This window comes from Pseudophryne corroboree, chromosome 5, assembly GCF_028390025.1.
Source record: "Pseudophryne corroboree isolate aPseCor3 chromosome 5, aPseCor3.hap2, whole genome shotgun sequence".
Classification (NCBI taxonomy): domain Eukaryota; kingdom Metazoa; phylum Chordata; class Amphibia; order Anura; family Myobatrachidae; genus Pseudophryne; species Pseudophryne corroboree.
This window is the reverse complement of record NC_086448.1, coordinates 335,567,918-335,594,165: the sequence shown is the minus strand read 5'-3', so window position 1 is coordinate 335,594,165 and position 26,248 is coordinate 335,567,918. Positions and strand designations below refer to the sequence as shown.

General features: G+C 49.0%; 1 protein-coding gene across 1 annotated transcript in view; it reads right to left on the bottom strand.

Moving 5' to 3' along the window:
* Positions 1 to 26,248, bottom strand: part of KBTBD2 (kelch repeat and BTB domain containing 2) — a 197,124-nt gene that overhangs the window by 9,557 nt on the left and 161,319 nt on the right. The window lies entirely within an intron of this gene.

Genomic DNA, 26,248 nt, shown 5'->3' with positions numbered 1-26,248 from the left:
GGGTGTGAACTGGCTCCTCCCTCTATGCCCCTCCTCCAGACTCCAGTTATAGGAACTGTGCCCAGGGAGACGGACATTTCGAAGAAAAGGATTTATTTAATTTTTAAAACTAAGGTGAGATACATACCAGCTCACACCTCAAACACGCCGTACAACATGGCATTCAACAACAACGCATGCAACGGCATGACTAACATCAGCCACAGACTGACTGAACTCAACACAACATGTGTGTAACCATAACCAATAACTGCAGATACAGCCCGCACTGGGACGGGCGCCCATCATCCTCTACGGACTAAGAGAAAAGGATTTACCGGTAGGTATTAAAATCCTATTTTCTCATACGTCCTAGAGGATGCTGGGGATGTTTCAAGTACCATGGGGTTTATACCAAAGCTCTAGAACGGGCGGGAGAGTGCGGATGACTCTGCAGCACCGATTGACCAAACAAGAGGTCCTCCTCAGCCAGGGTATCAAACTTGTAAAACTTCGCAAAGGTTTTTGATCCCGACCAAGTAGCAGCTCGGCAAAGCTGGAATGCAGAGACCCCTCGGGCAGCCGCCCAGGATGAGCCCACCTTTCTGGTAGAATGGGCGTTCACTGATTTCGGTAACGGCAATCCCGCCGTCGAATGAGCTTGCTGAATCGTATTACAGATCCAGCGTGCAATAGTCTGCTTGGAAACAGGAGCCCCAATCTTGTTAGGAGCCCACAGGACAAACAGAGCCTCTGTTTTCCTAATTTGAGCTGTTCCGGCGACATAGATTTTCAAAGCTCTGACTACATCGAGAGACTTCGATTCCGCCAAGGCGTCAGTAGCCACTGGCACCACAATAGGCTGATTTACGTGGAACGATGAAACCACTTTTGGCAGAAATTGCTGACGAGTTCTCAACTCCGCTCTATCAGCATGGAAGATTAAATAGGGGCTTTTGTGAGACAAAGCCGCCAATTCAGATACCCGCCTTGCGGATGCCAAGGCCAACAACATGACTACTTTCCAAGTAAGGAATTCAACTCAACCTTACGCAAAGGTTCAAACCAATGAGATTGCAGGAACTGCAACACCACATTAAGATCCCATGGTGCCACTGGGGGCACAAAGGGAGGTTGGATGTGCAGCATGCCTTTCACAAAGGTCTGAACTTCTGGAGGGGAGGCCAATTCTTTCTGAAAGAAAATGGATATGGCCGAAATTTGTACTTTAATGGAGCCTAACATTAGGCCCGCATCCTCACCTGCTTGCAAAAAATGGAGCAAACGCCCCAGCTCAAATTCTTCCGTAGGAGCCTTCTTAGATTCACACCGGTGGTAATGCTTCGCCATTACTGCTTTTCTAGCCTGAAGTAGTGTGGGAATGACTTTACTGGAAATACCCTTTCGGGCTAAGATTTGTCGTTCAACCGCCATGCCGTCAAACGTAGCCGCGGTAAGTCTTGATACACGCACGGTCCTTGCTGTAACAGGTCCTCTCGTAGAGGAAGAGGCCAGGGATCTTCTATGAGTAATTCTTGAAGATCGGGATACCAGGCCCTCCTTGGCCAGTCTGGGACAATGAGTATCTCCTGAACCCTTGTCCATCTTATGATCTTTATCACCTTTGGAATGAGTGGAAGTGGAGGGAACACATAGACCGACTGAAACACCCACGGTGTCACCAGGGCGTCCACCGCTATTGCTTGAGGGTCCCTCGACCTGGAACAATATTTTCAAAGTTTCTTGTTGAGGCGAGACGCCATCATGTCTATTTGAGGAATTCCCCAACGACTTGTCACTTCTGCAAAGACCTCTTGATGAAGTCCCCACTCTCCTGGATGGAGATCGTGACTGCTGAGGAAGTCTGCTTCCCAGTTGTCCACTCCTGGAATGAAGACTGCTGACAGAGCGCTTGCATGTTTCTCCGCCCAGCGAAGAACTTTTGTGGCCTCTGCCATCGCCGCTCTGCTCTTAGTTCCGCCCTGGCGGTTTATGTACGCCACTGCTGTTATGTTGTCTGACTGAATCAAGACGGGCAGACCGCAAAGAAGATGTTCCGCTTGCCGAAGGCCTTTGTAAATGGCCCTTAATTCCAGAATGTTTATGTGCAGACAAGGTTTCTGGCTTGACCATTTTCCCTGGAAATCTTTCCCCTGTGTGACTGCTCCCCAGTCTCGGAGACTTGCATCTGTGGTCACCAGGATCCAATCCTGAATCCCGAACCTGCGTCCCTCTAGGAGGTGAGAACTGTGCAGCCACCACAGGAGAGAGAGATTCTGGTCCTGGAAGATAGGATTATTTTCCGGTGCATGTACAGGTGAGACCCGGACCACTTGTCCAACAGGTCCCACTGAAACACTCTGGCATGGAACCTGCAAAACTGAATGGCCTCGTAGGCCGCCACCATCTTCCCCAGCAACCGAGTGCATTGAAGAATCGACACTCTGTTTCAGAATCTGTTTTACCATGTTCTGTATTTCCACAGTCTTTTCCACTGGAAAAAAAATCTCTGTAATTCTGTATCCAGAATCATACCCAAGAACGACAGCCATGTTGTCGGAACCAACTGTGATTTTGGCAAGTTTAGGAGCCAACCATGTTGTTGCAGAATTGTCAGGGAGAGAGTAACGTTTTTCAGTAATTGCTCCTTGGATCTCGCCTTTATCAGGAAATCGTCCAAGTACGGGATAATTGTGATTCCCTGCTTGCGCAGGAGAAACATCATTTCCGCCATAACCTTGGTGAAAATCCTCGGAGCCGTGGACAGACCAAACAGCAACGTCTGAAATTGGTAATGACAATCCTGAACAGCAAACCTCAGATAAGCCTGATGTGGAGAATATATGGGGACGTGTAAGTAGGCATCCTTTATGACGACCGACACCATAAAATCCCCCTCTTCCAGACTGGAGATCACTGCTCTGAGAGATTCCATCTTGAATTTGAATTTTTTTAGATAGAAATTGAGGGATTTTAGGTTCAGAATCGGTCTGACTGAGCCATCCGGCTTCGGGACCACGAACATGCTCGAATAAAAGCCTTCCCCCTGTTGTGACGGGGGTACCGTAACAATGACTTGATTTTGACACAGCTTTAGTATTGCAGCGCATACTACCTCCCTTTCTGGAAGAGAAGCTGGCAAGGCCGATTTGAAAAATCGGTGAGGGGGCACGTCTTGAAACTCCAATTTGTACCCTTGGGCTACTATTTCTAATACCCAAGGATTCAGGGACGAGCGAACCCAGACCTGACTGAAGAGTTGGAGATGTGCCCCCACCGGTGCGGACTCCCGCAGAGGAGCCCCAGCGTCATGCGGTGGATTTGGTAGAAGCCGGGGAGGACTTCTGCTCTTGGGAACTTGCCACAGCCTGTGACCTTTTTCCCCTTCCTCTTCCTCTCATAGCAAGGAAGGAAGATCCTCGTCCTTTTTTGTATTTATTGGGCCGAAAGGACTGCATCTGATAGTGGGGCATTTTCTTTTGTTGTGCAGGAACATAAGGTAGGAACGATGACTTACCCGCGGTAGCCGTAGATACCAGTTCAGTGAGGCCGTCACCAAACAAGACACTACCGTTAAACGGCAGAGACTCCATAGTCTTCTTAGAGTCAGCATCAGCATTCTATTGATGAATCCACAATGCTCTTCTAGCTGAGACTGCCATGGCATTGGCCCTTGATCCCAAAAGGCCAATATCCCTTGCAGCTTCCTTTAGATAGGCTGCAGCGTCCCTATGACATGACCCAGTGTCAAAAGCATGCTAACCCTGTCCAGGGAATCTATATCAGATGACAAGTTATCTGCCCACTTTTCAATAGCGCTACTCACCCATGCCGATGCAACGGCAGGCCTGAGCAGCGTACCTATAGTAACATAAATGGATTTTAGTGTATTTTCCTGCTTACGATCCGCAGGATCCTTTAGGGCTGCCGTGTCAGGAGACGGAAGCGCCACCTTTTTGGACAGACGCGATAGAGCTTTGTCCACCGTGGGGGTTGACTCCCACTTTTCCCTGTCCCCAGAGGGGAACGGATATGCCACCGGAATTCTCTTGGGAACCTTTAACTTCTTGTCAGGATTTTCCCAAGCTTTTTCAAAAAGAGCGTTCAGTTCATGAGAGGGAGGAAACGTCACCTCAGGTTTCTTTCCCTTAAACATGCAGACCCTAGTATCAGGAACAGCAGGGTCTTCCGTGATATATAATACGTATTTTATCGCCACAATCATGTACTGGATGTTCTTAGCCAGTTTAGGATTCAATCTGGCATCACTATAGTCAACACTGGAATCAGAGTCCGTGTCGGTATCTGTATCCGCTATCTGGGTAAATGAATGCTTCTGTGACCCCAAGGGGTTCTGAACCTGCGACAATGCATCCTCCATGGATTTTCTCCATGTCTGGTTCTGAGACTCAGATTTATTTAATCTCTTATTCAACAGAGCCACATTTGCATTCAAAACACTCAACATATTTACCCAATCAGCCGTCGGCGGTGCCAACACGGTCACTCCCACAGTCTTTTCTGTCCCCACTCCAGCCTCCTCCTGGGAAGAGCACTCAGCCTCAGACATGTCGACACACGTGTACCGACACCCACCACCACACTGGGGATATAGGGGACAGACCCACAGCAAACCCTGTTGGAGAAACACAGAGGAAGTTTTGCCAGCTCACAACCCAGCGCCTATCCCGGTACTGAAACGATTAAAGTAATGCCTCAGACCTGTTAGCGCTTTTATACTAATAAAACAGCACCAAAATACTGCGCCCCCCCCCCCCCCCCCCCGTTTTGCACCCTGTTACTTGTACAGCAGGGTAGGAGGTCAGGACCAGCGTCTCTGCAGCTCTGTGAAGAGAAAATGGCGCTGATTAGAGCTGTGAGGGCTAAGCCACGCTTCAGCCCCACTATTTTTCAAATCTTTACACTGGCGGGGGTCCGGTTTTAGTGCCCAGGCACTATAAGCCTCTTTTGCCAGTCTATTTATTGAGGTTTCATGCTGCCCAGGGCGCCCCCCCCCCTGCGCCCTGTAGTGCCGCTGTGTGTGTGTGTGTGGGAGCATGGCGCGCTGTGCGGTACCTCAAAGCAGTCACTGATGTCTTCTGATCTTCTTCTACTCACCCGTCTTCTGATCTCTGGCTCTTCAAGGGGGGTGACGGCGCGGCTCCGGGAACGAGCATCTAGGCGTATAGGTCTGCTTCTCTCCCCTCAGTCCCACGATGCAGGGAGCCTGTTGCCAGCAGGTCTTCCTGAAAAAAATAAACCTAACAGTCTTTTTCTGAGAAACTCTGGAGAGCTCCTCAGTGTGCATCCAGTCTTACTGGAGTCTGGAGGAGGGTCATAGAGGGAGGAGCCAGTTCACACCCCTTTTACAGTCTTAAAGTACCCATGTCTCCTGCGGATCCCGTCTATACCCCATGGTTCTTGAAACATCCCCAGCATCCTCTAGGACGTATGAGAAAAAATAAAATAAAAAAAATATATACTTTATGGTAAGAACTTACCGTTGATAACGTGATTTCTCTTATGTCCACAGGTATCCACAGGATAACATTGGGATATTGTCGAGCGACAGCGAAAATGGCACCAACACGGTCACAAGCTTTCTGGCCTCCCAGGATGCATTGGGGCCTCCACTATATAGTCCCGCCCACTGACTCAGTCAGATCAGTTCTTTCCACAGCGATTTTAGGCAGGAACATTAGGTAGAGACCTGTACAGGCGATAAGAACACACATGCACACCCTTCCATACAAGAAGGAAGAGGTTTAGTGATTGTCTAGATCCTCAAATCAGATGCGTCAGGGTGGGATCCCTGTGGATACCTGTGGACATAAGAGAAATCACGTTATCAACGGTAAGTTCTTACCATAACGTATATTTCTCTGGCTGGGTCCACAGGATTATCCACAGGATAACATAGGGATTCCCAAAGCCATTTTAGTGGTGGGGACGCTCCTGATTGCACAGGAGGACCTTTCGCCCGAAGTCTGCGTCATGAGAGGCAAAAGTATCCAAGGCATAACGTCTGATGAATGTGTTTATGGAAGACCATGTGGCTGCCCTACATATCTGTTCTGCTGAAGCACCCTGCTGTGCTGCCCAAGAAGGACCTACCTTATGTGTAGAGTGTGCAGAGACATTAGCCGGAATAGGGAGATCTGCATGAGAATAAGCTTCTGATATTACCATTCGGAGCCATCTCGCCAGTGTCTGTTTACTAGCAGGCCAACCTCTCCTATGGAATCCGTAGAGTATGAAGAGAGAATCTGTTTTCCTGATGGCGCTAGTACGATCTATGTAGATTCTTAAAGCCCGGACCACGTTCAGCGACGCTTCTCCCGCAGATAGTCCCGATATCTGAAAAGCTGGGACTACAATTTCTTCATTCAGGTGAAACTTTGATACCACCTTTGGAAGATAGCTAGATCTCGTTCTGAGAACTGCTCTGTCTGGAAAAAAACTTAGGAAAGGAGACTTACATGATAATGCTCCTAAATCTGACACTCTTCTGGCTGACGCCATTGCCAGTAAAAAAAGAACTTTAACTGTTAACCACTTAAGATCTGCTCTCTCAAGTGGTTCAAACAAAGGACCCTGGAGAAATTTAAGAACTAAATTCAAATCCCAGGGAGCTGCAGGAGGAACAAATGGAGGTTGAATATGTACTACTCCTTGGAAAAACGTACGTACATCCTGTAAATAAGAATTTACTTACCGATAATTCTATTTCTCGTAGTCCGTAGTGGATGCTGGGGACTCCGTCAGGACCATGGGGAATAGCGGCTCCGCAGGAGACAGGGCACAAAAGTAAAAGCTTTAGGATCAGGTGGTGTGCACTGGCTCCTCCCCCTATGACCCTCCTCCAAGCCTCAGTTAGGATACTGTGCCCGGACGAGCGTACACAATAAGGAAGGATTTTGAATCCCGGGTAAGACTCATACCAGCCACACCAATCACACTGTACAACCTGTGATCTGAACCCAGTTAACAGCATGATAACAGCGGAGCCTCTGAAAAGATGGCTCACAACAATTATAACCCGATTTTTGTAACAATAACTATGTACAAGTATTGCAGACAATCCGCACTTGGGATGGGCGCCCAGCATCCACTACGGACTACGAGAAATAGAATTATCGGTAAGTAAATTCTTATTTTCTCTGACGTCCTAAGTGGATGCTGGGGACTCCGTCAGGACCATGGGGATTATACCAAAGCTCCCAAACGGGCGGGAGAGTGCGGATGACTCTGCAGCACCGAATGAGAGAACTCCAGGTCCTCCTCAGCCAGGGTGTGCCCCTGACCAAGTAGCAGCTCGGCAAAGTTGTAAAGCCGAGACCCCTCGGGCAGCCGCCCAAGATGAGCCCACCTTCCTTGTGGAATGGGCATTTACATATTTTGGCTGTGGCAGGCCTGCCACAGAATGTGCAAGCTGAATTGTACTACACATCCAACTAGCAATCGTCTGCTTAGAAGCAAGAGCACCCAGTTTTTTGGGTGCCTACAGGATAACAGCAAGTCAGTTTTCCTGACTCCAGCCGTCCTGGAACCTATATTTTCACGGCCCTGACAACATCCAGCAACTTGGAGTCCTCCAAGTCCCTAGTAGCCGCAGGTACCACAATAAGCTGGTGCAGGTGAAACGCTGACACCACCTTAGAGAGAAACTGGGGACGAGTCCGCAGCTCTGCCCTGTCCGAATGGACAATCAGATATGGGCTTTGTGAGACAAAGCCGCCAATTCTGACACTCGCCTGGCCGAGGCCAGGGCCAACAGCATGGTCACTTTCCATGTGAGATATTTCAAATCCACAGATTTGAGCGGTTTAAACCAATGTGATTTGAGGAATCCCAGAACTACGTTGAGATCCCACAGTGCCACTGGAGGCACAAAGGGGGTTGTATATGCAGTACTCCCTTGACAAACTTCTGGACTTCAGGAACTGAAGCCAATCTTTTCTGGAAGAAAATTGACAGGGCCGAAATTTGAACCCTAATGGACCCTAATTTGTGGCCCATAGACACTCCTGTTTGCAGGAAATGCAGGAATCGACCGAGTTGAAATTTCTTCGTGGGGCCTTCCTGGCCTCACACCACGCAACATATTTTCGCCACATGTGGTGATAATGTTGTGCGGTCACCTCCTTCCTGGCTTTGACCAGGGTAGGAATGACCTCTTCCGGAATGCCTTTTTCCCTTAGGATCCGGCGTTCCACCGCCATGCCGTCAAACGCAGCCGCGGTAAGTCTTGGAACAGACATGGTACTTGCTGAAGCAAGTCCCTTCTTAGCGGCAGAGGCCATAAGTCCTCTGTGAGCATCTCTTGAAGTTCCGGGTACCAAGTCCTTCTTGGCCAATCCGGAGCTACGAGTATAGTTCTTACTCCTCTACGTCTTATAATTCTCAGTACCTTGGGTATGAGAAGCAGAGGAGGGAACACATACACCGACTGGTACACCCATGGTGTTACCAGAACGTCCACAGCTATTGCCTGAGGGTCTCTTGACCTGGCGCAATACCTGTCCAGTTTTTTGTTCAGGCGGGACGCCATCATTTCCACCTTTGGTCTTTCCCAATGGTTCACAATCATGTGGAAGACTTCCCGATGAAGTCCCCACTCTCCCGGGTGGAGGTCGTGCCTGCTGAGGAAGTCTGCTTCCCAGTTGTCCACTCCCGGAATGAACACTGCTGACAGTGTTATCACATGATTTTCCGCCCAGCGAAGAATCCTTGCAGTTTCTGCCATTGCCCTCCTGCTTCTTGTGCCGCCCTGTCTGTTTACGTGGGCGACTGCCGTGATGTTGTCCCACTGGATCAATACCGGCTGACCTTGAAGCAGAGGTCTTGCTAAGCTTAGAGCATTGTAAATTGCCTTTAGCTCCAGTATATTTATGTGGAGAGAAGTCTCCAGACTATATCACACTCCCTGGAAATTTTTTCCCTGTGTGACTGCTCCCCAGCCTCTCAGGCTGGCATCCGTGGTCACCAGGACCCAGTCCTGAATGCCGAATCTGCGGCCCTTTAATAGATGAGCACTCTGCAGCCACCGCAGAAGAAACACCCTTGTCCTTGGAGACAGGGTTATCCGCTGATGCATCTGAAGATGCGATCCGGACCATTTTTCCAGCAGATCCCACTGAAAAGTTCTTGCGTGAAATCTGCCGAATGGAATCGCTTCGTAAGAAGCCACCATTTTTCCCAGGACCCTTGTGCAATGATGCACTGACACTTTTCCTGGTTTTAGGAGGTTCCTGACTAGCTCGGATAACTCCCTGGCTTTCTTCTCCGGGAGAAACACCCTTTTCTGGACTGTGTACAGAATCATCCCTAGGAACAGCAGACGTGTCGTCGGAAACAGCTGCGATTTTGGAATATTTAGAATCCACCCGTGCTGTCGTAGAACTACTTGAGATAGTGCTACTCCGACCTCCAACTGTTCTCTGGACCTTGCCCTTATCAGGAGATCGTCCATTTTCTTTGAAGAAGAATCATCATTTCGGTCATTACCTTGGTAAAGACCCGGGGTGCCGTGGACAATCCAAACGGCAGCGTCTGAAACTGATAGTGACAGTTCTGTACCACGAACCTGAGGTACCCTTGGTGAGAAGGGCAAATTGGGACATGGAGGTAAGCATCCCTGATATCCAGGGACACCATATAGTCCCCTTCTTCCTGGTTCGCTATCACTGCTCTGAGTGACTCCATCTTGATTTGAACCTTTGTATGTAAGTGTTCAAATATTTCAGATTTAGAATAGGTCTCACCGAGCCGTCTGGCTTCAGTACCACAATATAGTGTGGAATAATACCCCTTTCCTTGTTGTAGGAGGGGTACTTTGATTATCACCTGCTGGGAATACAGCTTGTGAATTGTTTCCAATACTGCCTCCCTGTCGGAGGGAGACGTTGGTAAAGCAGACTTCAGGAACCTGCGAGGGGGAGACGTCTCGAATTTCCAATCTGTACCCCTGGGATACTACTTGTAGGCTCCAGGGGTCCACTTGTGAGTGAGCCCACTGCGTGCTGAAACTCTTGAGACGACCCCCCACCGCACCTGAGTCCGCTTGTACGGCTCCAGCGTCATGCTGAGGACTTGGTAGAAACGGTGGAGGGCTTCTGTTCCTGGGAATGGGCTGCCTGCTGCAGTCTTCTTCCGTTCCTCTACCCCTGGGCAGATATGACTGGCCTTTTGCCCGCTTGCCCTTATGGGGACGAAAGGACTGAGGCTGAAAAGACGGTGTCTTTTTCTGCTGAGATGTGACTTGGGGTAAAAAAAAGGTGGATTTTCCAGCTGTTGCCGTGGCCACCAGGTCCGATGGACCGACCCCAAATAACTCCTCCCCTTTATACGGCAATACTTCCATGTGCCGTTTGGAATCTGCATCACCTGACCACTGTCGTGTCCATAAACATCTTCTGGCAGATATGGACATCGCACTTACTCTTGATGCCAGAGTGCAAATATCCCTCTGTGCATCTCGCATATATAGAAATGCATCCTTTAAATGCTCTATAGTCAATAAAATACTGTCCCTGTCAAGGGTATCAATATTTTCAGTCAGGGAATCCGACCAAGCCACCCCAGCGCTGCACATCCAGGCTGAGGCGATCGCTGGTCGCAGTATAACACCAATATGTGTGTATATACTTTTTAGGATATTTTCCAGCCTCCTATCAGCTGGCTCCTTGAGGGCGGCCGTATCTGGAGACGGTAACGCCACTTGTGATAAGCGTGTGAGCGCCTTCATTTAATTTATCTGATTCAGGAAAAACTACAGGTAGTTTTTTCACACCCCACATAATACCCTTTTTTGTGGTACTTGTAGTATCAGAAATATGTAACACCTCCTTCATTGCCCTTAACATGTAACGTGTGGCCCTAAAGGAAAATACGTTTGTTTCTTCACCGTCGACACTGGAGTCAGTGTCTGTGTCGACCGACTGAGGTAAATGGGCGTTTTAAAGCCCCTGACGGTGTTTGAGACGCTGGACAGGTACTAATTTGTTTGCCGGCCGTCTCATGTCGTCAACCGACCTTGCAGCGTGTTGACATTATCACGTAATTCCCTAAATAAGCCATCCATTCCGGTGTCGACTCCCTAGAGAGTGACATCACCATTACAGGCAATTGCTCCGCCTCCTCACCAACATCGTCCTCATACATGTCGACACACACGTACCGACACACAGCACACACACAGGGAATGCTCTGATAGAGGACAGGACCCCACTAGCCCTTTGGGGAGACAGAGGGAGAGTTTGCCAGCACACACCAAAAACGCTATAATTATACAGGGACAACCTTTATATAAGTGTTTTCCCTTATAGCATCTTAATATATAATCATATCGCCAAATAAGTGCCCCCCCTCTCTGTTTTAACCCTGTTTCTGTAGTGCAGTGCAGGGGAGAGCCTGGTAGCTTTCCCTCCAGCAGTTCTGTGAGGGAAAATGGCGCTGTGTGCTGAGGAGAATAGGCCCCGCCCCCTTTTCGGCGGGCTTCTTCTCCCGTTTTTCTGACAACCTGGCAGGGGTTAAATACATCCATATAGCCCCAGAGGCTATATGTGATGTATTTTTAGCCAGTATAGGTACTTTCATTGCTGCCCAGGGCGCCCCCCCCCAGCGCCCTGCACCCTCAGTGACCGTTGGTGTAAAGTGTGCTGAGAGCAATGGCGCACAGCTGCAGTGCTGTGCGCTACCTCATGAAGACTGAGAAGTCTTCAGCCGCCGATTTCTGGACCTCTTCTCTCTTCAGCATCTGCAAGGGGGTCGGCGGCGCGGCTCCGGTGACCCATCCAGGCTGTACCTGTGATCGTCCCTCTGGAGCTAGTGTCCAGTAGCCTAAGAAGCCAATCCATCCTGCACGCAGGTGAGTTCACTTCTTCTCCCCTAAGTCCCTCGTTGCAGTGAGCCTGTTGCCAGCAGGACTCACTGAAAATAAAAAACCTAATAAAACTTTTACTCTAAGCAGCTCTTTAGGAGAGCCACCTAGATTGCACCCTTCTCGGCCGGGCACAAAAACCTAACTGAGGCTTGGAGGAGGGTCATAGGGGGAGGAGCCAGTGCACACCACCTGATCCTAAAGCTTTTACTTTTGTGCCCTGTCTCCTGCGGAGCCGCTATTCCCCATGGTCCTGACGGAGTCCCCAGCATCCACTTAGGACGTCAGAGAAAATCAGCAATCTTCTGCTGAAACCATACAGTCAACGCCGAGACTTGCACCCTCAAGGAAGCAACTTTCAACCCTTTATCCAATCCTGCCTGAAGGAAATCCAAAATCCTAGCTACTTTAAAAGATCTCGGATTGTAATTTTTTCCAGTACACCAGTAAATACAGGCTTGCCATATTCTATGATACACACGGGCCGAAGAAGGCTTTCTTGCTCTAAGCATGGTTTGGATTACTTGTTTCGAAAATCCTTTAGCCTCTAAGATAGAGGTTTCAACAGCCGCGCCGTCAAAGATAAGCGATCCAGATGACTGTGATAACAAGGACCCTGCATTAACAGATCTGAACGTTGAGGGAGCAGTATCGGTACTTCCACGGACATTCTCAACAGATCTGTGTACCAATGCCTTCTTGGCCAAGCTGGAGCTATTAGAATGATTGCTCCTTTTGCCTGTTTTATCTTTCTCACTACTCTGGGTAACAGAGATATTGGAGGGAACAGATATGCCAGCTGAAACCTCCATTCTACTGACAGTGCGTCTACCAGGACCGCTCCTGGGTCCCTTGTTCTTGATCCGTACCTCAGAACTTTGTTGTTTAGACAAGACGCCATAAGGTCTATTTCCGGTAGACCCCATCTGTTCACCAGTGTCTGAAACACTTCTGGGTGTAGTGCCCATTCGGTTTCCTGAATAGTGTGCCGACTGAGAAAATCCGCTTCCCAATTTAGTACACCCGGGACAAATACTGCTGACAATGCCGGGAGATGGAGTTCTGCCCATTTTAGAATGGGAGTTACTTCTTCCATCAGACTCTTGCTGTGAGTTCCTCCTTGATGATTGAGGTATGCTACTGCCGTCGCATTGTCTGAGCGGATCTGAACAGGTCTTCCTTGTAGATTGTCCTTTGCCTGAACTAGAGCCAAGTAAACGGCCCTTACCTCCAACAGATTTATCGGCAGGCGACTTTCCCTTGCGGTCCATTTTCCTTGGAACCATAGGCTTCCGAGTAACGCCCCCCAGCCTTGCAGGCTGGCATCTGTTGTCAGGACTTGCCACTCTTTTATCCAAAAGGGTCTCCCCTTGTTTAAATGGTCTGTCTGTAGCCACCACGCTAGAGACCTTTTTACCTTTACTGGAATCTTTATCATCTGTTTCTTTATCTTCTGATGATTTCCGTTCCATTCGGTCAGAATAAGGTGCTGCAATGGTCTGGAGTGGAATTGCGCATATTCCACCATGTCGAAGGTTCATACCATCAGACCCAACAGTCGCATTGCTGCATGGACTGACATTGTCTGGGCTTGCAACGCTTCCTGAGCCATGACCTGCACCTTGACCATCTTTTTCTCTGGTAAGAGAACTTTCTGTAGGTCTGGCCCTCAAATGAACCATCCGCTGTGACGGATTCAGGGACGACTTCTCCCAATTTATGAGCCACCCGTGTCTCTGTAAACAAACTATCGTCTGTTGAAGATGGCTCAACAGTAAATCTTGCGATTGTGCTAAGATTAACAGGTCGTCGAGGTATGGGAATATTCTTATCCCCTGCTTGCGCAGACAAGCTGCCATAACCACCATGATCTTGGTAAACACCCTGGGTGCTGTAGCTAGCCCGAAAGGCAGAGCTTGGAACTGGAAATGTTCCTAGAGGATGGCAAACCTGAGGTAACACTGATGTGACAGTGCTATAGGCACATGTAGGTAAGCATCCCGTACATCCAGAGATACCATGTAATCTCCCGGTTCCATAGCCAACATTATGGAGCGTAACGTCTCCATGTGGAACTTCGGGATCCATATGTATTTGTTCAACATTTTCAGATTTAGAATTGGTCGATATGACCCATTTGGTTTCTGGATTAGAAATAGATTGGAGTAATACCCCTGTCCCTTTTGTGATGGAGGTACTGGGACAATCACACCTGACTGCAGTAAGTTTTGGACTGCTTCTTGCAGGGCATTGGCCTTCGACTCTATACGAGACGGGCTGGTGCAAAAAAATCTTTGAGGAGGCTGCCTCCTGAATGGGAACCCATACCCCCTGAGATACTACCTTCTGCACCCAGGCATCTGCTGAATGTGTGCAAATTGAAGGAGTCGGCCCCCAACCCTGGAATCCTCCAGGCGGAGGCCCGTCTCTTCAGGCTGAGGGTTTCTGTTCAGGTTTGGAAGCTGGCTGTTTGCTAGCCCACTGCTTCCTACCCCTGGATTTAAACTGGAGTTGTTTAGGCTCCTCTTTAGCTTTTGCTTTGCCAGCAAAATGAGCGAAATTTTAAACCTTTGGACTTAGGGTTATAGGTAGCCGGAAATCTGACCTTTTTCGATTCAGCCTCTGATTCTAGGATATCCGATAAGATTTTACTCACCGGTAAATCTATTTCTCGTAGTCCGTAGTGGATGCTGGGAACTCCGTAAGGACCATGGGGAATAGACGGGCTCCGCAAGAGACTGGGCACTCTAAAAGAAAGATTAGGTACTATCTGGTGTGCACTGGCTCCTCCCACTATGACCCTCCTCCAGACCTCAGTTAGGATACTGTGCCCGGAAGAGCTGACACAATAAGGAAGGATTTTGAATCCCGGGTAAGACTCATACCAGCCACACCAATCACACCGTACAACTCATGATACTATACCCAGTTAACAGTATGAAATATAACTGAGCCTCTCAACAGATGGCTCAACAATAACCCTTAGTTAGGCAATAACTACATACAAGTATTGCAGACAATCCGCACTTGGGATGGGCGCCCAGCATCCACTACGGCCTACGAGAAATAGATTTACCGGTGAGTAAAATCTTATTTTCTCTGACGTCCTAGTGGATGCTGGGAACTCCGTAAGGACCATGGGGATTATACCAAAGCTCCCAAACGGGCGGGAGAGTGCGGATGACTCTGCAGCACCGAATGAGAGAACTCAAGGTCCTCCTCAGCCAGGGTATCAAATTTGTAGAATTTAGCAAACGTGTTTGCCACTGACCAAGTTGCAGCTCGGCAAAGTTGTAAAGCCGAGACCCCTCTGGCAGCCGCCCAAGATGAGCCCACTTTCCTCGTGGAATGGGCTTTTACTGATTTAGGATGCGGCAATCCAGCCGCAGAATGCTCCAGCTGAATTGTGCTACAAATTCAGCGAGCAATAGTCTGCTTAGAAGCAGGAGCACCTATTTTGTTGGGTGCCTACAGGATAAAAAGCGAGTCAGTTTTCCTGACTCCAGCCGTCCTGGAAATATAAATTTTTAAGGCCCTGACTACGTCCAGTAACTTGGAATCTTCCAAGTCCCTAGTAGCCGCAGGCACTACAATAGGTTGGTTCAAGTGAAAAGCTGATACCACCTTAGGGAGAAACTGGGGACGAGTCCTCAATTCTGCCCTATCCATATGGAAAATCAGATAAGGGCTTTTACATGACAAAGCCGCCAATTCTGACACACGCCTGGCCGAAGCCAAGGTCAATAACATGACCACTTTCCACGTGAGATATTTCAAATCCACAGTTTTAAGTGGCTCAAACCAATGTGATTTTAAGAAACTCAACACCACGTTGAGATCCCAAGGTGCCACAGGAGGCACAAAAGGGGGCTGAATATGTAGCACTCCCTTTACAAATGTCTGAACTCCAGGCAGTGAAGCCAGTTCTTTCTGGAAGAAAATCGACAGAGCCGAAATCTGGACCTTAATGTAACCCAAGTTTAGGCCCATAGTCACTCCTGACTGTAGGAAGTGCAGAAAACGACCCAGCTGAAATTCCTCTGTTGGGGCCTTCCTGGCCTCACACCACGCAACATATTTTCGCCAAATACGGTGATAATGGTTTGCGGTTACTTCTTTCCTGGCTTTTATCAGCGTAGGAATGACTTCCTCCAGAATGCCCTTTTCCTTTAGGATCCGGAATTCAACCGCCATGCCGTCAAACGCAGCCACGGTAAGTCTTGGAACAGACAGGGCCCCTGCTGTAGCAGATCCTGTCTGAGCGGTAGAGGCCATGGGTCCTCTGATATCATTTCTTGAAGTTCTGGGTACCAAGCTCTTCTTGGCCCATCCGGAACCACGAGTATCGTTCTTACTCCTCGTTTTCTTATTATTCTCAGTACCTTTGGTATGAGAGGCAGAGGAGGGAATACATAAACCGTCTGGTACACCCACGATGTCACTAGAGCGTCCACAGCTATTGCCTGAGGGTCCCTTGACCTGGCGCAATATCTAGTTTTTTGTTTAGGCGGGACGCCATCATGTCCACCTGTGGCCTTTCCCAACGGTTTACCAACAGTTGGAAGACTTCTGGATGAAGTCCCCACTCTCCCGGTTGTAGGTCGTGTCTGCTGAGGAAGTCTGCTTCCCAGTTGTCCACTCCCGGAATGTACACTGCTGACAGTGCTAAGACGTGATTTTCCGCCCATCGGAGAAACCTTGTGGCTTCTGCCATCGCCATCCTGCTTCTTGTGCCGCCCTGTCGGTTTACATGGGCGACTGCCGTGATGTTGTCTGATTGGATCAGTACCGGCTGGTTTTGAAGCAGAGGCCTTGCCAGACTTAGGGCATTGTAAATGGCCCTCAGTTCCAGAATATTTATGTGTAGGGACGACTCCTGACTTGACCAAAGTCCTTGGAAATTTCTTCCCTGTGTGACTGCCCCCCAGCCTCGAAGGCTGGCATCCGTGGTTACCAGGACCCAGTCCTGTATGCCGAATCTGCGGCCCTCTTGAAGATGAGCACTCTGCAGCCACCACAGTAGAGATACCCTGGTCCTTGGAGACAGGGTTATCAGCCGATGCATCTGAAGAAGCGATCCCGACCACTTGTCCAAGAGGTCCCACTGAAAGGTTCTTGCATGGAACCTGCCGAATGGAATTTTTGCTTCGTAAGAAGCTACCATTTTTCCCAGAACTCGTGTGCAGTGATGCACCGATACCTGTTTTGGTTTCAGGAGGTCTCTGACTAGAGATGACAGCTCCTTGGCTTTCTCTTGCGGGAGAAACACTTTTTTCTGTTCTGTGTCCAGAACCATCCCCAGGAACAGTAGGCGTGTGGTAGGAACCAGCTGTGACTTTGGAATGTATAGAATCCATCCGTGCTGTTGTAGCACTTCCCGAGATAGTGATACTCCGAACAACAACTGCTCCTTGGACCTCGCCTTTATAAGGAGATCGTCCAAGTACGGGATAATTAAAACTCCCTTTTTTCGAAGGAGTATCATCATTTCTGCCATTACCTTGGTAAAGACCCTCGGTGCCGTGGACAGTCCAAACGGCAGTGTTTGGAATTGGTAATGGCAATCCTGTACCACAAATCTGAGGTACTCCTGGTGAGGATGGTAAATGGGGACATGTAGGTAAGCATCCTTGATGTCCAGGGATACCATGTAATCCCCCTCCTCCAGGCTTGCAATAACCGCCCTGAGCGATTCCATCTTGAACTTGAATTTTTTTTATGTATGTGTTCAAGGATTTCAAATTTAAAATGGGTCTCACCGAACCGTCCGGTTTCGGTACCACAAACAGTGTGGAATAGTAACCCCGTCCTTGTTGAAGTAGGGGCACCTTGACTATCACCTGCTGGGAATACAGCTTGTGAATTGCCTCTAGCACAGCCTCCCTGCCTGAGGGAGTTGTCGGCAAGGCAGATTTGAGGAAACGGCGGGGGGGAGACGCCTCGAATTCCAGCTTGTACCCCTGAGATACTACTTGAAGGATCCAGAGATCCACCTGTGAGCGAGCCCACTGATCGCTTAAATTTTTGAGGCGGCCCCCCACCGTACCTGGCTACGCCTGTGGAGCCCCCGCGTCATGCTGTGGACTCAGAGGAAGCGGGGGAAGAATTTTGATTCTGGGAACTGGCTGACTGGTGCAGCTTTTTCCCTCTTCCCTCGTCTCTGTGCAGAAAGGAAGCGCCTTTGACCTGCTTGCTTTTCTGAAGCCGAAAGCACTGTACCTGATAATACAGTGCTTTCTTAGGCTGTGAGGAAAACTGAGGTAAAATTTTTTCTTCCCAGCTGTTGCTGTGGATACGAGGTCTCAGAGACCATCCCCAAACAATTCCTCACCCTTATAAGGCTCTATGTGCCTTTTAAAGTCAGCATCACCTGTCCAGTGTCGGGTCTCTAATACCCTCCTGACAGAATGGACATTGCATTAATTCTGGATGCCAGCTGGCAAAATATCCCTCTGTGCATCCCTTATATATAAGACGACGTCTTATGTTCGCAAAATAGTATCCCTGTTTGACAGGGTTACAGACCACGCTGCAGGTCTCAGTCTAGTACCTGAGTGTGTAAATACAGACTTCAGGATAGCCTCCTGCTTTTTATCAGCAGGTACCTTCAAAGTGGCCGATCCTAAGACGGCAGTGCCACCTTTTTTGACAAACGTGTGAGCGCCTTATCCACCCTAGGGGATATCTCCCAGCGTAACTTATCCTCTGGCGGGAAAGGGTACGCCATCAGTAACTTTTTAGAAATTACCAGTTTCTTATCGGGGGAACACACACTTTTTCACACTTCATTCACTCATTTGATGGGGGAACAAAACACTGCCTGCTTTTTCTCCCCAAACATAAAACCCTTTTTAGTGGTACTTGGGTTAATGTCAGAAATGTGTAACACATTTTTTATTGCCGGGATCATGTAACGGATGTTCCTAGTGGATTGTGTATATGTCTCAACCTCGTCGACACTGGAGTCAGACTCCGTGTCGACATCTGTGTCTGCCATCTGAGGGAGCGGGCGTTTTTGAGCCCCTGATGGCCTTTGAGACGCCTGGGCAGGCGCGGGCTGAGAAGCCGGCTGTCCCATAGCTGTTACGTCAGCCAGCCTTTTATGTAAGGAGTTGACACTGTCGGTTTATACCTTCCACCTATCCATCCACTCTGGTGTCGGCCCCACAGGGGGCGACATCACATTTATCGGCATCTGCTCTGCCATCACATAAGCCTCCTCATCAAACGTGTCGACACAGCCGTACCGACACACCACACACACAGGGAATGCTCTGACTGAGGACAGGACCCCACACAGCCCTTTGGGGAGACAGAGAGAGAGTATGCCAGCACACACCAGAGCGCTATATAATTTAGGGATTAACACTATATTGAGTGAATTTTTCCCAATAGCTGCTTGTATATACAATATTGCACCTAAATTTAGTGCCCCCCCCCCCCTCTCTTTTTAACCATTTGAGCCTGCAAACTACAGGGGAGAGCCTGGGGAGCTGTCTTCCAGCTGCACTGTGAAGAGAAAATGGCGCCAGTGTGCTGAGGGAGATAGCTCCGCCCCTTTTTCGCTGACTTTTCTCCCGCTTTTTTGTGGATTCTGGCAGGGGTATTTATCACATATATAGCCTCTGGGGCTATATATTGTGATATATTTGCCAGCCAAGGTGTTTTTATTGCTGCTCAGGGCACCCCCCCCCCCCAGCGCCCTGCACCCTCAGTGACCGGAGTGTGAAGTGTGCATGAGGAGCAATGGCGCACAGCTGCAGTGCTGTGGGCTACCTCTTCTTGCTTCTGGCTCTGTAAGGGGGACGGCGGCGCGGCTCCGGGAACGAACACCAAGGCCAGTTCCATGCGGTCGATCCCTCTGGAGCTAATGGTGTCCAGTAGCCTAAGAAGCCCAAGCTAGCTGCAAGCAGGTAGGTTCGCTTCTTCTCCCCTTAGTCCCTCGATGCAGTGAGCCTGTTGCCAGCAGGTCTCACTGTAAAAGAAAAAAACCTAAAATAAACTTTCTTTCTAGGAGCTCAGGAGAGCCCCTAGTGTGCATCCAGCTCGGCCGGGCACAGAAATCTAACTGAGGTCTGGAGGAGGGTCATAGTGGGAGGAGCCAGTGCACACCAGATAGTACCTAATCTTTCTTTTAGAGTGCCCAGTCTCCTGCAGAGCCCGTCTATTCCCCATGGTCCTTACGGAGTTCCCAGCATCCACTAGGACGTCAGAGAAAAAGGTTTTCCAAATAATATATTACCCACAAAAGGCAATGCTTCCAATTCTTTCTTGGATTCCGCATCTGCCTTCCAGGTACGCAGCCAAATTGCTCGACGAGCGACTACTATCAAGGCTGAAGCTTTAGAAGCAACTGTACCTACATCAATTGCTGCTTCTTCCAAATACTGGGCAGATTGTCTTAAACGGCAAAAACGATCCTCTTGCTCCCCAGTAGGAGAAGGGATGCTGGTCTCTAGTTCCTCTATCCATTCGCCCATAGCCTTTGCTACCCAGGCCGAAGCCATAGCAGGTCTTACCACTGCTCCTACTAGAGAAAAAATATTTTTCAAAAGGCTCTCTACCCTTCTGTCTGTGACATCATTCAAAGAGGTAGATGACAGTGGTAAAGTAGATATACGCACGTGTCGCAGAACATGTGCATCTACTTTTGGAGGAACTTCTCTCTTCGAACAATCCCCAGCAGGAAATGGATAATAAGAATCCCATCTCTTAGGAATCTTATACTTTTTACTGGGCGCTGCCCAAGACTCATCCATCATTTCCGTCAACTCATCTGACGCTGGAAATTTAGCTTTCACTGACTTTGTTCGTTTAAATACAGGTGCTTTTGCTTTTAACGCGGTCTTGGCTGGCTCTTACAAAGAAAGCACAGCCTTCACGGCATTAATAAGTTCAGCTACATCTTCTGAACTAAAGCTCTGTGACTGATCATCATACGGAGTTGACTCTATTGTTTCCTCATCATTATCCGATGTATCATCTTGTGTAGTCTGCCACACAGACGTATCTGTCTTAGTCTTACCTGCCCCTTGGTTGCTTGTAGAGGCTACTGGAACCAAACCATAGGAGGGGAGCTGCATGTATGGGTTCATAGTGTAACCTAACCCTTGAGGTGGTGCTACCGGAGCTAACCTGTCCGCTATTGAAGACAGAGTCTTTGCGAACATATTCCATGGTGGCTCTGTTGATGGTTGAACCAACTCCTGTTTTTTACTTCGCTGAAAAGCGAAACAGTTTGCACACAAACCCTCATAAGTGACCAATTGATTCATATCAATTACCCCTGACTTACAAGATAAGCATGTTAGGGCTATAGGAGTGCTTGATAAATTCTCATCACTTTTGCCGCTCACAGACATGGTATTAACCTGTCTAGACAATTTGTGACTGAAGAACACCCTATATGTCAGTATATAGAGGTGAGATCAATCTGACCACAGTGCACCTGATTTGAGGGTCAGAACAGGACTGACATTACACAGAAAAGTCAGCACACATACTAGCAGTCAGTCACATGTTAAAGCATTAGACAGTGTCATATGAGAATACTACCTCCATAATAACTTATACATAAGTAGGAAAATTGTACTTCTGTTTTAACTTGTTCTATTTTCAACATAACATGCAGAAAACACAGTAATATACAGGTCTCATATGCAATAGGTACTAAAAATTAACAATGCATACTAAGAAGTAGAGAGAATTTCTAGTACTGTATACCCTGCCTCCAGAGAGCGGGATACAGGGAGACTCACCACACTTCCATATCCTAGCAAATACGCTCGTAAGACGCTGAGTGGATTCAGACGCTACTGGTGTACACTGCCGCTCTTGATAACTGATAACGGACACGGACGCTCACCAACGGACACGCACGCTGAGCGACTTCCACGTGTATGCAGACGCTAAGGCCTGCGACTCGGTCTGGGCGGGTTTATATCCAGTGTACACAACCGCAGCGTCTAAGCTGCGACAGAGTACCCTCGTGGTAGCATCTGAGCCGGAAGGGAGGTCATTTAGTTCATGAAACGAGAGACACGCGGGAACTGGCCATGAACTCGGAGGAGGGACGGCCAGGAGAGCGTCTGAATCCCCCCGTTGACTTAAACTCCCAGGATTGCGGCCTCTACCTAGTCCTGGCGCCTATGATCCCCAGAGCGTAGCGCTGTCACACTCGAGATGTTCGGCGCATCAACACACTGCTTGTAGTCTCCACCAAATCAGTGTAGCTGTGTCCTGACCCCTCTAGTAAGAGGAAGTCCATAGACTCACTGTCTCCCCATGCTCCGGCCACAGCCTGGTTACGTCTGCTGGACCTGCTAGAACATCCGACACAGACGCCCATCGACACAGCACTGTTACCCGAAGGTAAGAGTTGTTGCGACCCGGTGGGGAGTTGTTGGAGCGACTCTTTCTAATATGCGTTTAAGACGCTGTTAAGATAAGATAAGTCGCTCTAAAAATATAGTAAGTCTATAAAAATAAATAATAATAAAAGCTTTAGGCTGATTTTTATTCACAGCAGCCCTGTGACCATGCAGCTTCCTGCCGCACCAAGTAAAAAACTGATTTGACTGAGTCAGTGGGCGGGACTATATAGTGGAGGCCCCAATGCATCCTGGGAGGCCAGAAAGCTCGTGACCGTGTTGGTGCCATTTTCGCTGTCGCTCGACAATATCCCAATGTTATCCTGTGGATAATCCTTTGGACCCAGCCAGAGAAATACTAAATTAATTTTAATTGTTCTACTATTATAGATTGTCAGTAAACAAAATTGCGCAAGTAAAAATAAGATTTTACTCACCGGTAAATCTATTTCTCGTAGTCCGTAGTGGATGCTGGGACTCCGTAAGGACCATGGGGAATAGCGGCTCCGCAGGAGACTGGGCACAACTAAAGAAAGCTTTAGGACTACCTGGTGTGCACTGGCTCCTCCCACTATGACCCTCCTCCAGACCTCAGTTAGGATACTGTGCCCGGAAGAGCTGACACAATAAGGAAGTATTTTGAATCCTGGGTAAGACTCATACCAGCCACACCAATCACACCGTATAACTCGTGATACTATACCCAGTTAACAGTATGAAATATAACTGAGCCTCTCAACAGATGGCTCAACAATAACCCTTAGTTAGGCAATAACTATATACAAGTATTGCAGACAATCCGCACTTGGGATGGGCGCCCAGCATCCACTACGGACTACGAGAAATAGATTTACCGGTGAGTAAAATCTTATTTTCTCTGACGTCCTAAGTGGATGCTGGGACTCCGTAAGGACCATGGGGATTATACCAAAGCTCCCAAACGGGCGGGAGAGTGCGGATGACTCTGCAGCACCGAATGAGCAAACTCTAGGTCCTCCTCAGCCAGGGTATCAAACTTGTAGACTCTTGCAAAAGTGTTTGAACCCGACCAAGTAACAGCTCGGCAAATTTGTAAAGCCGAGACCCCTCGGGCAGCCGCCCAAGAAGAGCCCACTTTCCTCGTGGAATGGGCTTTTACAGATTTAGGGTGCGGCAGTCCAGCAGCAGAATATGCAAGTTGAATCGTGCTACAGATCCAGCGAGCAATAGTCTGCTTAGAAGCAGGAGCACCCAGCTTGTTGGGTGCATACAGGATAAATAGCGAGTCAGTTTTCCTGACTCCAGCCGTCCTGGAAACATATTTTTCAGGGCCCTGACTACGTCCAGTAACTTGGAATCCTCCAAGTCCCAAGTAGCCGCAGGCACCACAATAGGTTGGTTCACATGAAAAACGGATACCACCTTAGGAAGGAATTGGGAACGAGTCCTCAATTCCGCCCTATCCATATAAAAAAAATCAGATAAGGGCTTTTGCATGATAAAGCCGCTAATTCTGATACACGCCTGGCCGACGCCAAGGCCAACAGCATGACCACTTTCCACGTGAGGTATTTTAGCTCCACGGATTTAAGTGGCTCAACCCAATGCGACTTCAGGAAATCCAACACCACGTTGAGATCCCACGGTGCCACTGGAGGCACAAACGGGGGCTGACTATGCAGCACTCCCTTAACAAAAGTCTGAACTTCAGGTAGTGAAGTCAGTTCTATTTTGGAAGAAAATCGATAGAGCCGAAATTTGGACCTTAATGGAACCCAATTTTAGGCCCATAGTCACCCCTGACTGTAGGAAGTGCAGAAATCGACCTAGCTGAAATTCCTCCGTTGGGGCCTTCCTGGCCTCACAGCACGCAACATATTTCCGCCATATGCGGTGATAATGGTTTGCGTTCACTTCTTTCCTAGCTTTAATTAGCGTAGGGATAACTTCCTCTGGAATGCCCTTTTCCTTCAGGATCCGGCGTTCAACCGCCATGCCGTCAAACACAGCCGCGGTACGTCTTGGAACAGACAGGCCCCCTGCTGCAGCAGGTCCTGTCTGAGCGGCAGAGGCCATGGGTCCTCTGAGATAATTTCTTGGAGTTCTGGGTACCAAGCTCTTCTTGGCCAATCCGGAACAATGAGTATAGTTCTTACTCCTCTCCTCCTTATTATTCTCATTACCCTGGGTATGAGAGGCAGAGAAGGGAACACATACACCGACTGGTACACCCACGGTGTTACCAGAGCGTCCACAGCTATCGCCTGAGGGTCCCTTGACCTGGCGCAATATCTTTTTAGCTTTTTGTTGAGGCGGGACGCCCTCATGTCCACCTGTGGCCTTTCCCAACGGTGTACAATCATTTGGAAGACTTCTGGATGAAGTCCCCACTCTCCCGGGTGGAGGTCGTGTCTGCTGAGAAAGTCTGTTTCCCAGTTGTCCACTCCGGGAATGAACACTGCTGACAGTGCTAACACATGATTTTCCGCCCATCGGAGAAAACTTGTGGCTTCTGCCATCGCCATCCTGCTTCTTGTGCCGCCCTGTCGGTTTACATGCGCGACCGCCGTGATGTTGTCTGACTGAATCAGCACCGGCCGGTGTTGAAGCAGGGGTCTAGCCTGACTTAGGGCATTGTAAATGGCCCTTAGTTCCAGAATATTTTTGTGTAGGGAAGTCTCCTGACTTGTCCATAGTCCTTCGAAGTTTCTTCCCTGTGTGACTGCCCCCCAGCCTCGAAGGCTGGCATCCGTGGTCACCAGGACCCAGTCCTGTATGCCGAATCTGCGGCCCTCTAGAAGATGAGCACTCTGCAGCCACCACAACAGCGACACCCTGGCCCTTGGAGACAGGGTTATCCGCCGATGCATCTGAAGATGCGACCCGGACCACTTGTCCAACAGATCCCACTGGAAGATCCTTGCATGGGACCTGGCGAATGGAATTTCTTCGTAAGAAGCTACCATCTTTCCCAGGGCTCGCGTGCATTGATGCACAGACACCTGTATTTGTATTAGGAGGTCTCTGTCTAGAGACGACAACTCCTTGGACTTCTCCTCCGGGAGAAACCTTTTTTTCTTGTTCTGTGTCCAGAACCATACCCAGGAACAGTAGACGCGTCGTAGGAACCAGCTGCGACTTTGGAATATTCAGAATCCAGCCGTGCTGTTGTAGCACTTCCCGAGATAGTGCTACTCCGACGAACAACTGCTCCCTGGACCTCGCCTTTATAAGGAGATCGTCCAAGTACGGGATAATTATTTCGGCCATTACCTTGGTAAATACCCTCGTGCCGGGGACAGACCAACGGCAACGTCTGGAATTGGTAATGACAATCCTGTACCACAATTTTGAGGTACTCCTGGTGAGGAGGGTAAATAGGGACATGCAGGTAAGCATCCTTGATGTCCAGTGATACCATGAAATTCTCCAGGCTTGCAATAATCGCCCTGAGCGATTCCATTTTGAACTTGAACCTTCGTATATAAGTGTTCAAGGATTTCAATTTTAGAATGGGTCTCACCGAAACGTCTGGTTTCGGTACCACAAACATTTTGGAATAGTAACCCCGGCCTTGTTGAAGGAGGGGTACCGTGATTATCACCTGCTGGAAGTACAGCTTGTGAATTGCCGCCAGTACTACCTCTCCTTGAGGGCAGCAGGCAAGGCTGATTTGAGGTGAGGGGAGTCGCCCCGAAACTCCAGCTTGTATCCCTGTGATACTACTTGCAGAACCCAGGGATCCACCTGTGAGCGAGCCCACTGGTCGCTGAAGTTCCCGAGACGCGCCCCCACCGCACCTGGCTCCACCTGTGGAGCCCCAGCGTCATGCGGTGGACTCAGAGGAAGCGGGGGAAGATTTTTGATCCTGGGAACTGGCTGTCTGGTGCAGCTTTTTCCTTCTTCCCTTGTCTCTGTGCAGAAAGGAAGCGCCTTTGACCCGCTTGCTTTTCTGAAGCCGAAAGGCCTGTACCTGAAAATACGGTGCTTTCTTAGGCTGTGAGGAAACCTGAGGTAAAAAATTTTCTTCCCAGCTGTT